The 10,999-nt window shown below is 48.1% G+C and overlaps 1 non-coding gene across 1 annotated transcript; it reads left to right on the top strand.

Annotated features, from left to right (window-relative positions):
* The first annotated feature begins 1,367 nt into the window (after positions 1-1,367).
* On the top strand, positions 1,368-1,449 carry TRNAS-CGA (transfer RNA serine (anticodon CGA)). The gene has a single exon. It is a non-coding gene; the product is annotated as a tRNA-Ser (tRNA).
* Positions 1,450-10,999: the final 9,550 nt, after the last annotated feature.

Raw genomic sequence — 10,999 nt, 5'->3', positions numbered from 1 at the left:
GAGGCAAAGAAGACCGAGAACACCGAGCACCGGACAAGCCATCTCTTCAGGTAAGTGGACACCAGCGGGGACTAAGTAGCCAGAGGATTAAAAAAAATCCTCTGGCTACTTAGTGATTAAAAAAATTCACTACACAGCGTGGATTCTAAAAAAAAGCGTTCAATTGTTAGATTCCATGCTGTATAGTGAACGGGATTGCTTTTAAAATCCGATCTCCGATTAGTAAAAAAATCCCATTGACTTGCATTGGGATCGGAATTGGGATCGAGATCGGATTCGAATGAAAAATGATCAGAAATCGGATTTCAAAATCAACCCTGAAAAGTCAAGATCGGCTCAACCCTATCCATAATCCAAGTAAGGTGGCACCAGACGTCTACACTTTTGTCACCTGTGAGTCATATTTCTGCTATTGACTCACTGTATGCACATAGTCTATATGGGACCAAGTTTGCTCCGGTAATCAGTAGTATTTAGTGTTAGTAAGGTGTTGGCTCTTGCAAAGACCTTATAGACTCTATACTTCATTCCCTGTCGTCCTCAACAGCGGCACAATGTGGGGTATTTCTGCCCCTGTGTGCTGGTAGGACAGGCGGATATTTAATTAGCCAATCAAATGCGTGGCAGGCCCTATAAGAGGGCACAAGAACCTCCCCTCTGCGTGTTTTTTTCTGTCCTGTGTGGACAGAGGACAGGTGGGAGGACTTGTGTCCTCTTTGAGAAGCTCAGCAGGATCACTCACCTCCTGAGCGGTTGTTTTCTTCTTGTCACCTTCTGTGCCCTGCGGGGAGAAGGTGCTTGTTAGCCATGTGTGGCTACCCCCCTCTATCCCCCCTGCCCCCCCTCTCCTCCGCTTCCCCTGCTCCTTGTGACTTACCTGACATTTTGGTGAGAGTCCGGGGACTCCGCATGCCGCCTCTGGTGGCCGCGCGGACTGCCGGCGGGTGGAACCACACTGTTGTGTATCCTGTTCCCCGCCGGCTGCTGTAAGCGCGCACTTCCAGTTTCGCCGGAAGTATCATAGCGCCATGGCAACGGCCTGGCGCTGGCGGCCGCTCACTCAGGGAAGATTCAGGCCTTATTAAAGGCCGGAAAAGACGGGGAGATGTGGGGGTAAGTGCCCGTGTTAAGGGCCTCTTGGTGGGGGGGAATGTATATCTTTGCAGACCCCTGATTACAGGGTTAGTTGTCTGGGCAGGTTGCCTCACTTGCTTTGATTGTGGCTCCGCCCACTTCCAGCCGGCCAGAATTAAGAGGCTGGCTGGCCTGGTGTCAGAGACCTTCCTGCAGTATCTGCTGAAGGCGTGCGATTGTGGTGTTCATTGATCTTGAACTCTTTTCCAGTTTGCAAACTTTATTGGGAACCGGCTGTGATGGCCGAGTGGTTAAGGTTTTGGACTCGAAATCCAATGGGGTCTCCCCGCACAGGTTCAGATCCTGTTCACAGCGCCAGCCCGGCTAGCTCAGTCGGTAGAGCATGAGACTCTTAATCTCAAGGTCGTGGGTTCGAGTCGCACGTTGGGCGCCAAGTCACCTCTCTGTCCGGTCTACAGGACCTGGTAAGATTTACCCTTTTTTTAAAAAGCTGGTATGATGTCATGGTGACAGTGTTGCATGGTCTATTATCTCTCTCTGTAGGATATGTCATCCTCTACTACCCCTCCTGGGGATGGTAGGAGGGAAACCTCTTCCAAGAGGAAACATCTTTCCTGCTTCGATTGCGACACACCGCTCCCTGATGGTAGGTAGCGGCTTGAAAGGTTGTGCCCTGCGGGGTACTACTGGTCCTATAACTTGCCTATTTTCAGGCTATGAGTGGGCCCGTTGTCGCGGGTGCAGAGGTCCTCCACCTGTGGAGCCCTCTCCCAGAGATATGATGGCATGGGTCAAGGAGATGGTGAGTTTGGGCATCGCTTGGGTAAATAGCTTGCTTGTACTCTCCTTTTTGTTTTGCAGGATGATTCCCTCAAAGGGATCCATTGCACCTTGTCTCAGCTCACCAGGAGACCATGCTCTGAGCTCCGTTCCTCGTCTCTCCCCCCCCCCCTTGTAACACCTGCGGGTGGCAGAGGATGATTCCTCCGAGGACGACTCAGTTATTCCAGCAGAACTGCGTTCCATTATGAACAAACGGGCAGGCTGCTGAAGTCCATCCGGTCTACAGTGGGCCGAGATGTTGACGGGGAAGCCTCCACGTCTGCCTCTGGGGGACATATTGCCTTCCATGCGGACGCCACACTGACCGACCTTATGGCGCAGCAGTGGAAACAGCCAGAGAAAGGACATTCGCTTTCCAGGATCTTCAAGAGTTTGTTTCCTATTAACACTACCCAGTGGGATTCCTGGGGGCCTCCCCCGAAGGTGGATTTGGCCGTAGCAAAGCTGTCCCGCAGAACCCTGGTGCCCTTGGAAGATGGTTCAAATCTTCAGGACCTTCTGGATCGTAGGGCGGACTCCGTTCTGAAGAAGGTCTACTCAGCTTCCTCCGCGCAAGCCTCTGTGGCCATTGCCTCCTCTATGGTTGGTGACTTTTTGCGCAACCGCTTAGCCGCCTTGGAGCGGGATATAGACTTGGGCGTAGACAGAGATGAGATTCTGGCCTCTATGAAAAGAGTTCATAGGGCTGCAGATTATTTGGCGGAATCCTCCTGCCATTAATTAAAAATCTCCGCCAAATCTATGGCGTTGTCTACTGCGGCCCGTAGACCCCTTTGGCTAAAGCCTTGGCGGGCAGATTTTGCGTCTAAAGCAGCACTCTGTGCTCTCCCCTTTGAGCCGGGAAGGGTGTCTGGCCAAAGCTTAGACGCCATTATGGAGGGATTAGCTGAAGGTAGGGGAAGGTCCCTACCTCAAGCATCCAGGGGCAGACGTGCTCCCTCTAGAAGCAGAGGTTCTTCCTCTAATTATAGACGCCCTTCCCAACAACGGCGTTTTAGATATCGCCCTAGGGGAGCTGGTCGTGGCGCTTCCAAGGAGGACACCAAGAGGAAGCCTGAGTTTTGACGTGGGGCAGCTCTCTGTGGCCCCCCTTCCTGGGAGGACGTCTTTCCTCCTTTTCCAGAGCATGGTTCACCCATATCCAAGACCCATGGGTGTTGAAGATCATACAACACGGGTATCACATCGACTTTCATCTTCCACCTCCAGATCGGTTCGTTTCCACCCAAACTCTTCCACCTTCTCAGCAGGCCAGTCTAGAAGCCTTGGTTGCCGAATATGTTACCAAGGGCGCCCTGGAGAAGGTACCAGCCTCAGACCTCGGTCTGGGAGTCTACTCCCCCGTATTTCTGGTCCCCAAGTTCACCGGGGGCTGGAGAATGATAATAGATCTGAGGTACCTCAATCGGTTTATCAGGAAGAGGTCATTTCGAATGGAAACCGTGGATTCCGTGGCTGTGTTTCTTCAGCCAGGAGAGGTGATGGTTACCCTCGATTTGAAGGACGCCTATCTACATGTCCCCATTGCTCATTTCCACAGGAAGTTCCTCAGGATTGCCGTCGCTATGGCCGGCCACAGGGAGCACTATCAATTCACAGCTCTGCCATTCGGCATCACATCCGCCCCACTGGTATTCACCAAGGTGATTTCTCCGGTCGCCGCGGCCCTCAGACTTCAGGGTCTTTTCATCGTCCCTTATCTAGACGACTGGCTACTGAAAGCTCAGTCTCCTGCTGCCCTCCTCCAGCAGCTCAACCTTGCCATCAACTTCCTACAGGAGTTAGGATTATCAATTGGGAGAAGTCCGAAATCGTTCCATCCACCTGAAGAAAATTCCTCGGATTTATAGTGGATTCAGAAGCGATGCAGATCTTCCTCTCCAGTCCAAGGAAGGAAAGAATCCAAGCCAGTGCACGATTCCTATTGCGCACTCGGCAGGTAACCATCCGGACCGCCATGAGAGTCCTGGGCCTGATGTCATCCTCGGCCAGGGCGGTGCCTTGGACTTTATGGCATTTGCGTCCCCTGCAGATGGAAGTGTTGAGAACCTGCAACAGGTCTCCATGGGGATTGCACAAGAAGATCTGCCTTTCTCCTGCTACCCGTCTTTCCCTCAGATGGTGGATACACCTGAAAGACGGAAGGTCCACGGTCCCGACAGTGTGGACCCTGTTGACAACAGATGCATCCCAGTGGGGATGGGGAGCCCATTGTCAAGACAAAACTGTACAAGGACGATGGAGATGTCCGGAGCTGGGGTCATCCAATCTCAAGGAACTCAGAGCAGTGTACCTGGCCCTAGTACACTTTGCCCCAGAATTGAAAGGCAAGTCTGTCAAAAACCGGTCAGACAATAGGACGGTGGTAGTCTATATAAACAAACAAGGGGGCACCAGGTCACCAACCTTGCTGAGAGAGACGAATCTCATATTTGCCTAGGCGGAGAAGAATCTGGTCCAGTTATCCGCTGTTCACATAAAGGGCTCCCTGAACATAGTAGCGGATCAGCTGAGTCAGGGTATTACCGTATCAGGAGAATGGTCTCTCAATCCAGACATATTTCAACAGATCGTCCAGAGATGGGGTCTCCCGGAGGTCGATCTTATGGCTACCCGACTCAACGCCAAGGTGGGGACCTTCTGCTCTCTGTACCAGGAGGACAATCCCTTGGCGGTGGATGCCCTGTCCATCCCATGGAGGTTCAGGCTGTTTTACATATTCCCTCCAATTCCAATCATACCGAAGGTATTGATAAAAATAAGACAGGACCAAGCCTCGGGAATAGCCATAATCCCGTTCTGGCCAAAAAGGGCTTGGTTTGCTCAGCTCATACAAATGAGTCAGGGCATATATTGGAGGCTTTCCCCACTCCCAGACCTGGTAACCCAAGGAGAGCTGAGATGCCAGGATCTGAGGAGACTCAACCTGACAGCCTGGAGGTTGACCAGTCCCTATTGAGAAATAGAGGACTGTCACAAGCCGTCTCGAAGACCCTATCCAGCGCCAGAGCAGATTCGACTAACAGGAACTACCGTCGAATAGGTAACATCTTTAATGCCTGGTGTCTGCAGCATCAAGTGGACTCCACCGATCCCCCTACGGAGGCGATCCTGGACTTCCTTCAAGACGGACTAGACAGAGGTCTTGCTGCGGCCACACTCAAGGTACACGTAGCGGCCCTGTCCGCCTATCTGGGGAGGCGTTTGTCTCAGGATCCTTTAGTGAGCACCTTTATTAAAGGGGCAACTAGGCTGAGACTGGTGGTAAACACCCCTGTCCACCAATGGGACCTTATTCCGGTCCTGAACGCCCTATGTGGCCAGCCATTTTAACCTCTGGAAGAGGTCTCCCTCAAGTCGCTAACCGGCAAAATGGCGCTGCTATTGGCAGTCACACCTGCCAAACGCGTTAGTGAACTACAAGCTTTGTCCGCTGAGGAGCCATATACCACCTTTTTCTCTGACCATGTACAGCTTAGGTTCCTCCCTGGGTTTCGTCCCAAGGTGCCATCTGCTGTAAACAGGAACCAACTGATTTCCCTTCCAGTATTTTTTCCGTTCCCTTCTTCTGCTGAAGAAGAAAGATGGCACAAGCTGGATGTGGTTAGATGCCTGCAGATCTACTTGCAGCGCACTCGCCCCTTTAGGTGGACTGAAAACCTGTTGGTCAGCTACACGTGGAAAAACAAGGGCGCCAAAGCCGCCAAAGCTACAATATCCCGGTGGGTTACCGAGACTATTAGAGTCGCCTATACCGCCCAAGGGCTGTCGGCTCCATCTTTCCTTCATGCCCATTTAACCAGGGCAGTGTCCACTTCACGGGCAGAAAGAAGTGCTTTGTCTGTGGACCAAATATATGCAGCTGCCTCTTGGGCATCTGAATCCACCTTCATTCGGCATTACCGCCTGAAGGACCAAGGGGCAGATTCCACTGCCTTTGCCCAGACCAGTTTAAGTTCGGTCATGGGTTTGTCCCACCCATCTTGGGGACCTGCTTGCTATATCCCCACATTGTGCCGCTGTTGAGGACGACAGGGAACGAGTGATTATGAAGATAATCTTGTTTCCCTTAGTCCTAACAGCGGCACAAGATTTCCCACCCTGGGAATCATATCTTATGTATAAAACTGTATATAAATGTAATGGAGGTACTTTTGTATTTACACGCAGAGGGGAGGTTCTTGTGCCCTCTTATAGGGCCTGCCACGCATTTGATTGGCTAATTAAATATCCGCCTGTCCTACCAGCACACAGGGGCAGAAATACCCCACATTGTGCCGCTGTTAGGACTAAGGGAAACAAGATTATCTTCATAATCACTCGTTCTTTCACCAACCTAAGTTAATAGACCAAGGTGAAAAACGTGTTGGTAGAAAATCTGACTCTCTTCTATCTTAACTTAACAATTATGATTGTGTGGTGTCTGCATGTTTGTGTATAGGTTATAAAGGAAATTCTTCAATGACTTTTGTACTAATATGATTGGTCGTAATCAAAATAGCTTCTTTTTAGCTACCAAAATAGGTCTCTGTGATGTAAAGAGGAGGGGTGAAGTGGTATAGTCCTTTTCAAGAAGACTATGAGATACCTACTCTAAATAAAGCAGAATCACTAAGATACATGTCAACAGTATCAGTTTTTGTGGTGGTCTCAGGGTGGGGGAACTATGGGCCTGGAACCATAGGCCCACCTTAGCTACGCCTCTGGAGTCCCCACATGCACATCTTACCATGCATTGAAATTTATATAATTTACTAAGCAATTCCCCCTACAGTCAGACAGGTACTGCATTTTAATTCCATACATATATATTGTTGATGTGTCTTTTTATTGCCCATTTTTTCATGGTATACTTATAAGTCACAGATGCGGCACACATTTTAGAAGTATTTAAAAATAAATCCACATTTAGCTAATATAAAATCCCAGCCAATCTTCATGACTCTTTTTACATAAAAGGCAGGCTGTTTTCACAAGACTATTATTTTGGATTTGCTATATAGCATGCATATAATTTGGCAAATCTAGATTCAGAATATCATTATGTGAGAGTGGGAATAGTCACAATATCAGATACTGGCATCATTCACTATAAACAAATGGATTACTCACTGAGGCATAAGCAATGTTTATTGTCAAATATTTTCCTATGCTTCCTATGAAAATATATTTTCTGATATTTCCCGTTAGAGTGGCAAGCTCTTGGGGTATAAGCAATTCAGTGGGAAAGCAGTTTGAATTATATAAAGCTACGGCAATGTGGAAGTCTAAATGAATAAATGTTGGTTACTGCATTTTTCCTTTTCTTAAAGGGGTCCTACACTAGACTAATCATAGATGTATGGGAGTATATACGGGGTACACACTTTATTATATGTCCGCTTTCCACAACCTCTAATATACGATTACAAGAGTGTCTTGCCAGTTATTGCTTCTCCTTAGCCATGATTGATTTCTCTAGCACTTGGCAACGTCACTGTCTTTGAAATCAACATCTTGCACATTCGCAGATCATTCCCACAGTCACACCCTTCGCTTGGTCTTGGTTAAAGGGATTCTATCATTAGCATTCCCTTTTTTAACTAAGTACATGTAGGAATAGCCTTAAGAAAGGCTATTCTTCTCTTACTTGTATTATTCTGAGCCGTGCCGCCGTTCCTGAGAAATATCTTCTTTCTTCATTAATTTTCAGACAACACTGGGGACGTTCCCCTGTGCTCAAATAGCACAGGGAGTGTCCCCTGTGCTGTTCGAAGACTCTCTAATGACGCCTGCATCTTCTTCTCCGGACTGCCTCTTTTTCTTATAACCTTCATATCTTCATCCAAAAGCACCGACTGCAAATGTCCGTTGGCCATTTTCCTGTGGCCTCTCCCATTTGGCCACAGGAAAATGGCCGACAGAGCATGTCCGTCGGCTATTTATGGAAGAAAGAAGCTATTTCTCAGGAACAGCAGCGCAGATCAGAATAATAAAGGTAAGAACAGAATAGTCTTTCTTAAGGCTATTCCTACATGTACTTAGTTAAAAAAGGGATTCTAATTATAGAATCCCTTTAAAGGCTCCAGCAGTAGGCACTGTCACAGTCATTGGCAATGAAATCTTGAATATGCTCAGTTTGTTCAGGTCTTGCTAGCTAAACCTTCTCTTTTGTGCTTGATTGATGGCTCCATCGTTCGGGAACATCACTGTCAACGACTTTGAAATCTTACACGTAGGTAGTTTATTCCCAGCTTGTCACATTCACAGCTCTCTCCATGTGGTGGGCAGCGTCACGGTCATACTGTGCCTAAGATTTAATTGCTATTGAAGTTGGTGAACGTTGGAGACAACAGTCAAGGACAAGGAGGAACACTTGCCAGGCTTGGGAACACCCTTGGAGCACTTGCAACCAACTATGCAGTTCAAGTACAGACAAAAAGATACATTACAAAGAAAAAGTCACTTCACACAATGGGACTGAGGGCCCTGCTCACAAGAGCTTATAATCTATGAGGTAGAGGGGGTGACACAAGAGGTAACAGGGGCGGCATTGGAGGTAGCAATTCTGTGATAGAAGTTACTGTCATTACACAAACATAAAACTGTGCGAGCTGTCACCAGTCATGCCCTTTAACATGCAGATATATAAGGTTAGCCTGAAACGGCACCATATCCTGTGGTGTAATGTGGAAGTGTGAACAGAGGAGGATTTGTTTTAGGGATTCTAATTACGGTATGGAAGGGTTTACATTAGGAATTGTGATAGGCCTGTCTAAAAAGATATGTCTTTAGTTTGCACTTGAAGCTGTAGAAATTGGGAGTTAATCTGATTGTCCGGGGTAGAGCATTCCAGAGAAGTGGTGCAACTCGGGAGAAGTCTTGTATACGAGCGTGGGAGGCTCTGATAATAGAGGATGTCTTAGGTTTTTGAGTGAACGGAGAGCACGGGTTGGGCAATAGACATAGAGATGAGGGTGGAAATGTAGGGAGGTGCAGCATTATGGAGAGCCTTGTGGATGAGGGTGATAACTTTATATTGTATTCTGTAATGAATAGGCAATTAATGTAGTGACTGGCACAGACCGGAGGCATCGCTGTAGCGTCTGAACTGATAGATGAGCCTGACCGCTGCATTCAGAATACATTGTAGAGGGGAGAGTTTAGTAAGGGGAAGACCGATTAGTAAGGAGTTACAGTAGTCAAGGCGAGAGTGAATCAGAGCAACAATAAGTGTCTTTAATGTATCTCTGGTAAGGAAAGGGCGTATTCTGGAGATGTTTTTGAGATGGAGATGACATGAGCGTGTGAGTGATTGGGTATCGGGGAGGTGAAGGAACGGTCTGAGTCAAGCACAACCCCAAGGCAGCGGACATGCTGCCTAGGAGTTATAGTAAGGCCTGAGACTGCAATGAATATATCAGGGACAGATCTATTAGATGCTGAAAACAGCAATAGTTCAGTCTTAGAGCGAAGACATGATATTTGAGACAGCAGAAAGACACTGGTGTTCTGTATTAGTGCAGGGCTCATGTCACAGGAAGATGTGTATAATTTTTTTTTTTTCAATTGGGGCTGTGTAGAGAGAGAAGAGCAGGGGCCTAGGACCGAGCCCTGAGGAACCCCAACAGCGAGGGGAAGAAACAGAGCCTGCAAATGATACACTGAAAGTGTGGTATGAGAGATAAGAGAGCGCGAGGTGTGGTGTCCTTGATGCCAACTGAGCGGAGCATAGTGAGGAGGAGATGATGGTCATCAGTATCAAATGCTGCTGAGAGATCCAGAACAATAAGAAGAGAGAAGTCAGCATTAGATTTAGCCGTCAGGAGATCATTGGAGACTTTTGTGAGGGCCGTTTCAGTAGAGAGCAGAGTGCGGAAGCCAGATTGTAAGGGGTCAAGCAGAGAATTAGCAGAGATATAGCGGATTAAACAAGAATAGACCAGGCGTTCCAATATTTTGGAGATGAAGGGGAGGTTAGAGATGGGTCTATAGTTAGCAGCACAGGACAGGTTAAGGGAGGATTTTTTTCAATAGCGGGGTTATAACAGCATGTTTGAAATAGGATGGAAAAATTCCAGAAGAGAGAGAGAGAGGTTAAATATTTTAGTAAGGTAAGTCGTAACAGCAGGCGAGAGAGATTGGAGAAGGTGTGAGGGGAAGGGGTCACTACTTCAGGTCGTAGGGCGAGAAGAAGAAAGTAGCTGAGATATTTTCTCTTCTGTATTTAAAGAGGACCTTTCATCAGATCGGGCACATGCAGTTCTATATACTGCTGGAAAGCTGACAGTGCGCTGAATTCAGCGCACTATCGGCTTTCCCGATCTGTCCCGGTGTAAAGCGCTATCGGTCCCGGTACCGTAGGGCTTTACAGTCAGAAGGGCGTTTCTGACACTTAGCCAGGGTCGCCCTTCTGCCCAGCAGCGCCTATCGCGCTGTGCTCTAAGACTGGGGAGGAACGCCCCCTCCCTCTGCTCACACAGCTCATCCATAGACGAGTATTATCAGGAGGGGAGGGGGCATTCCTCCCCAGTCTTAGAGCACAGCGGGGTTCCTCCCCGCTCACACAGTACAGCGCGATAGGCGCTGCTGGGCAGAAGGGCGTCCCTGGCTAAGTGTCAGAAACGCCCTTCTGACTGTAAAGCCCTACGGTATCGGGACCGATAGCGCTTTACACCAGGCATAGATCGGGAAAGCCGAATTCAGTGCACTGTCAGCTTTCCAGCAGTATATAGAACTGCATGTGCCCGATCTGATGAAAGGTCCTCTTTAAAATACAGGAAGAAAAGTGATGAAAGTGGGTTGTACAACAGAATAATTTTATTTATTTTTTTAAAGAAAAGGGGTAGGGTGGGTTCTAAAAAAAAAAAAAAATATAAGCATTATTTATCTCATAGATCCCCCACCAATGTTGCTCTGATGCTTCTTGGGTCACCACAGCCCTCTACTTCCTGGTTATTGTCAACATACAGGTTACCCAGTCACGAGCTCTGATGGAAACCCCTGTGGCCAAAGATTGGATGAGTCATTATTTTTAGAAGTGAGCATTGGAACAACAGTGGCAGGAAATTGACCCTAGCGG

Source organism: Leptodactylus fuscus, chromosome 10 (genome assembly GCF_031893055.1).
Source record: "Leptodactylus fuscus isolate aLepFus1 chromosome 10, aLepFus1.hap2, whole genome shotgun sequence".
NCBI lineage: Eukaryota > Metazoa > Chordata > Amphibia > Anura > Leptodactylidae > Leptodactylus > Leptodactylus fuscus.
The sequence above is the reverse complement of the archived record's forward strand: the minus strand, read 5'-3'. Positions and strand labels throughout refer to the sequence as shown.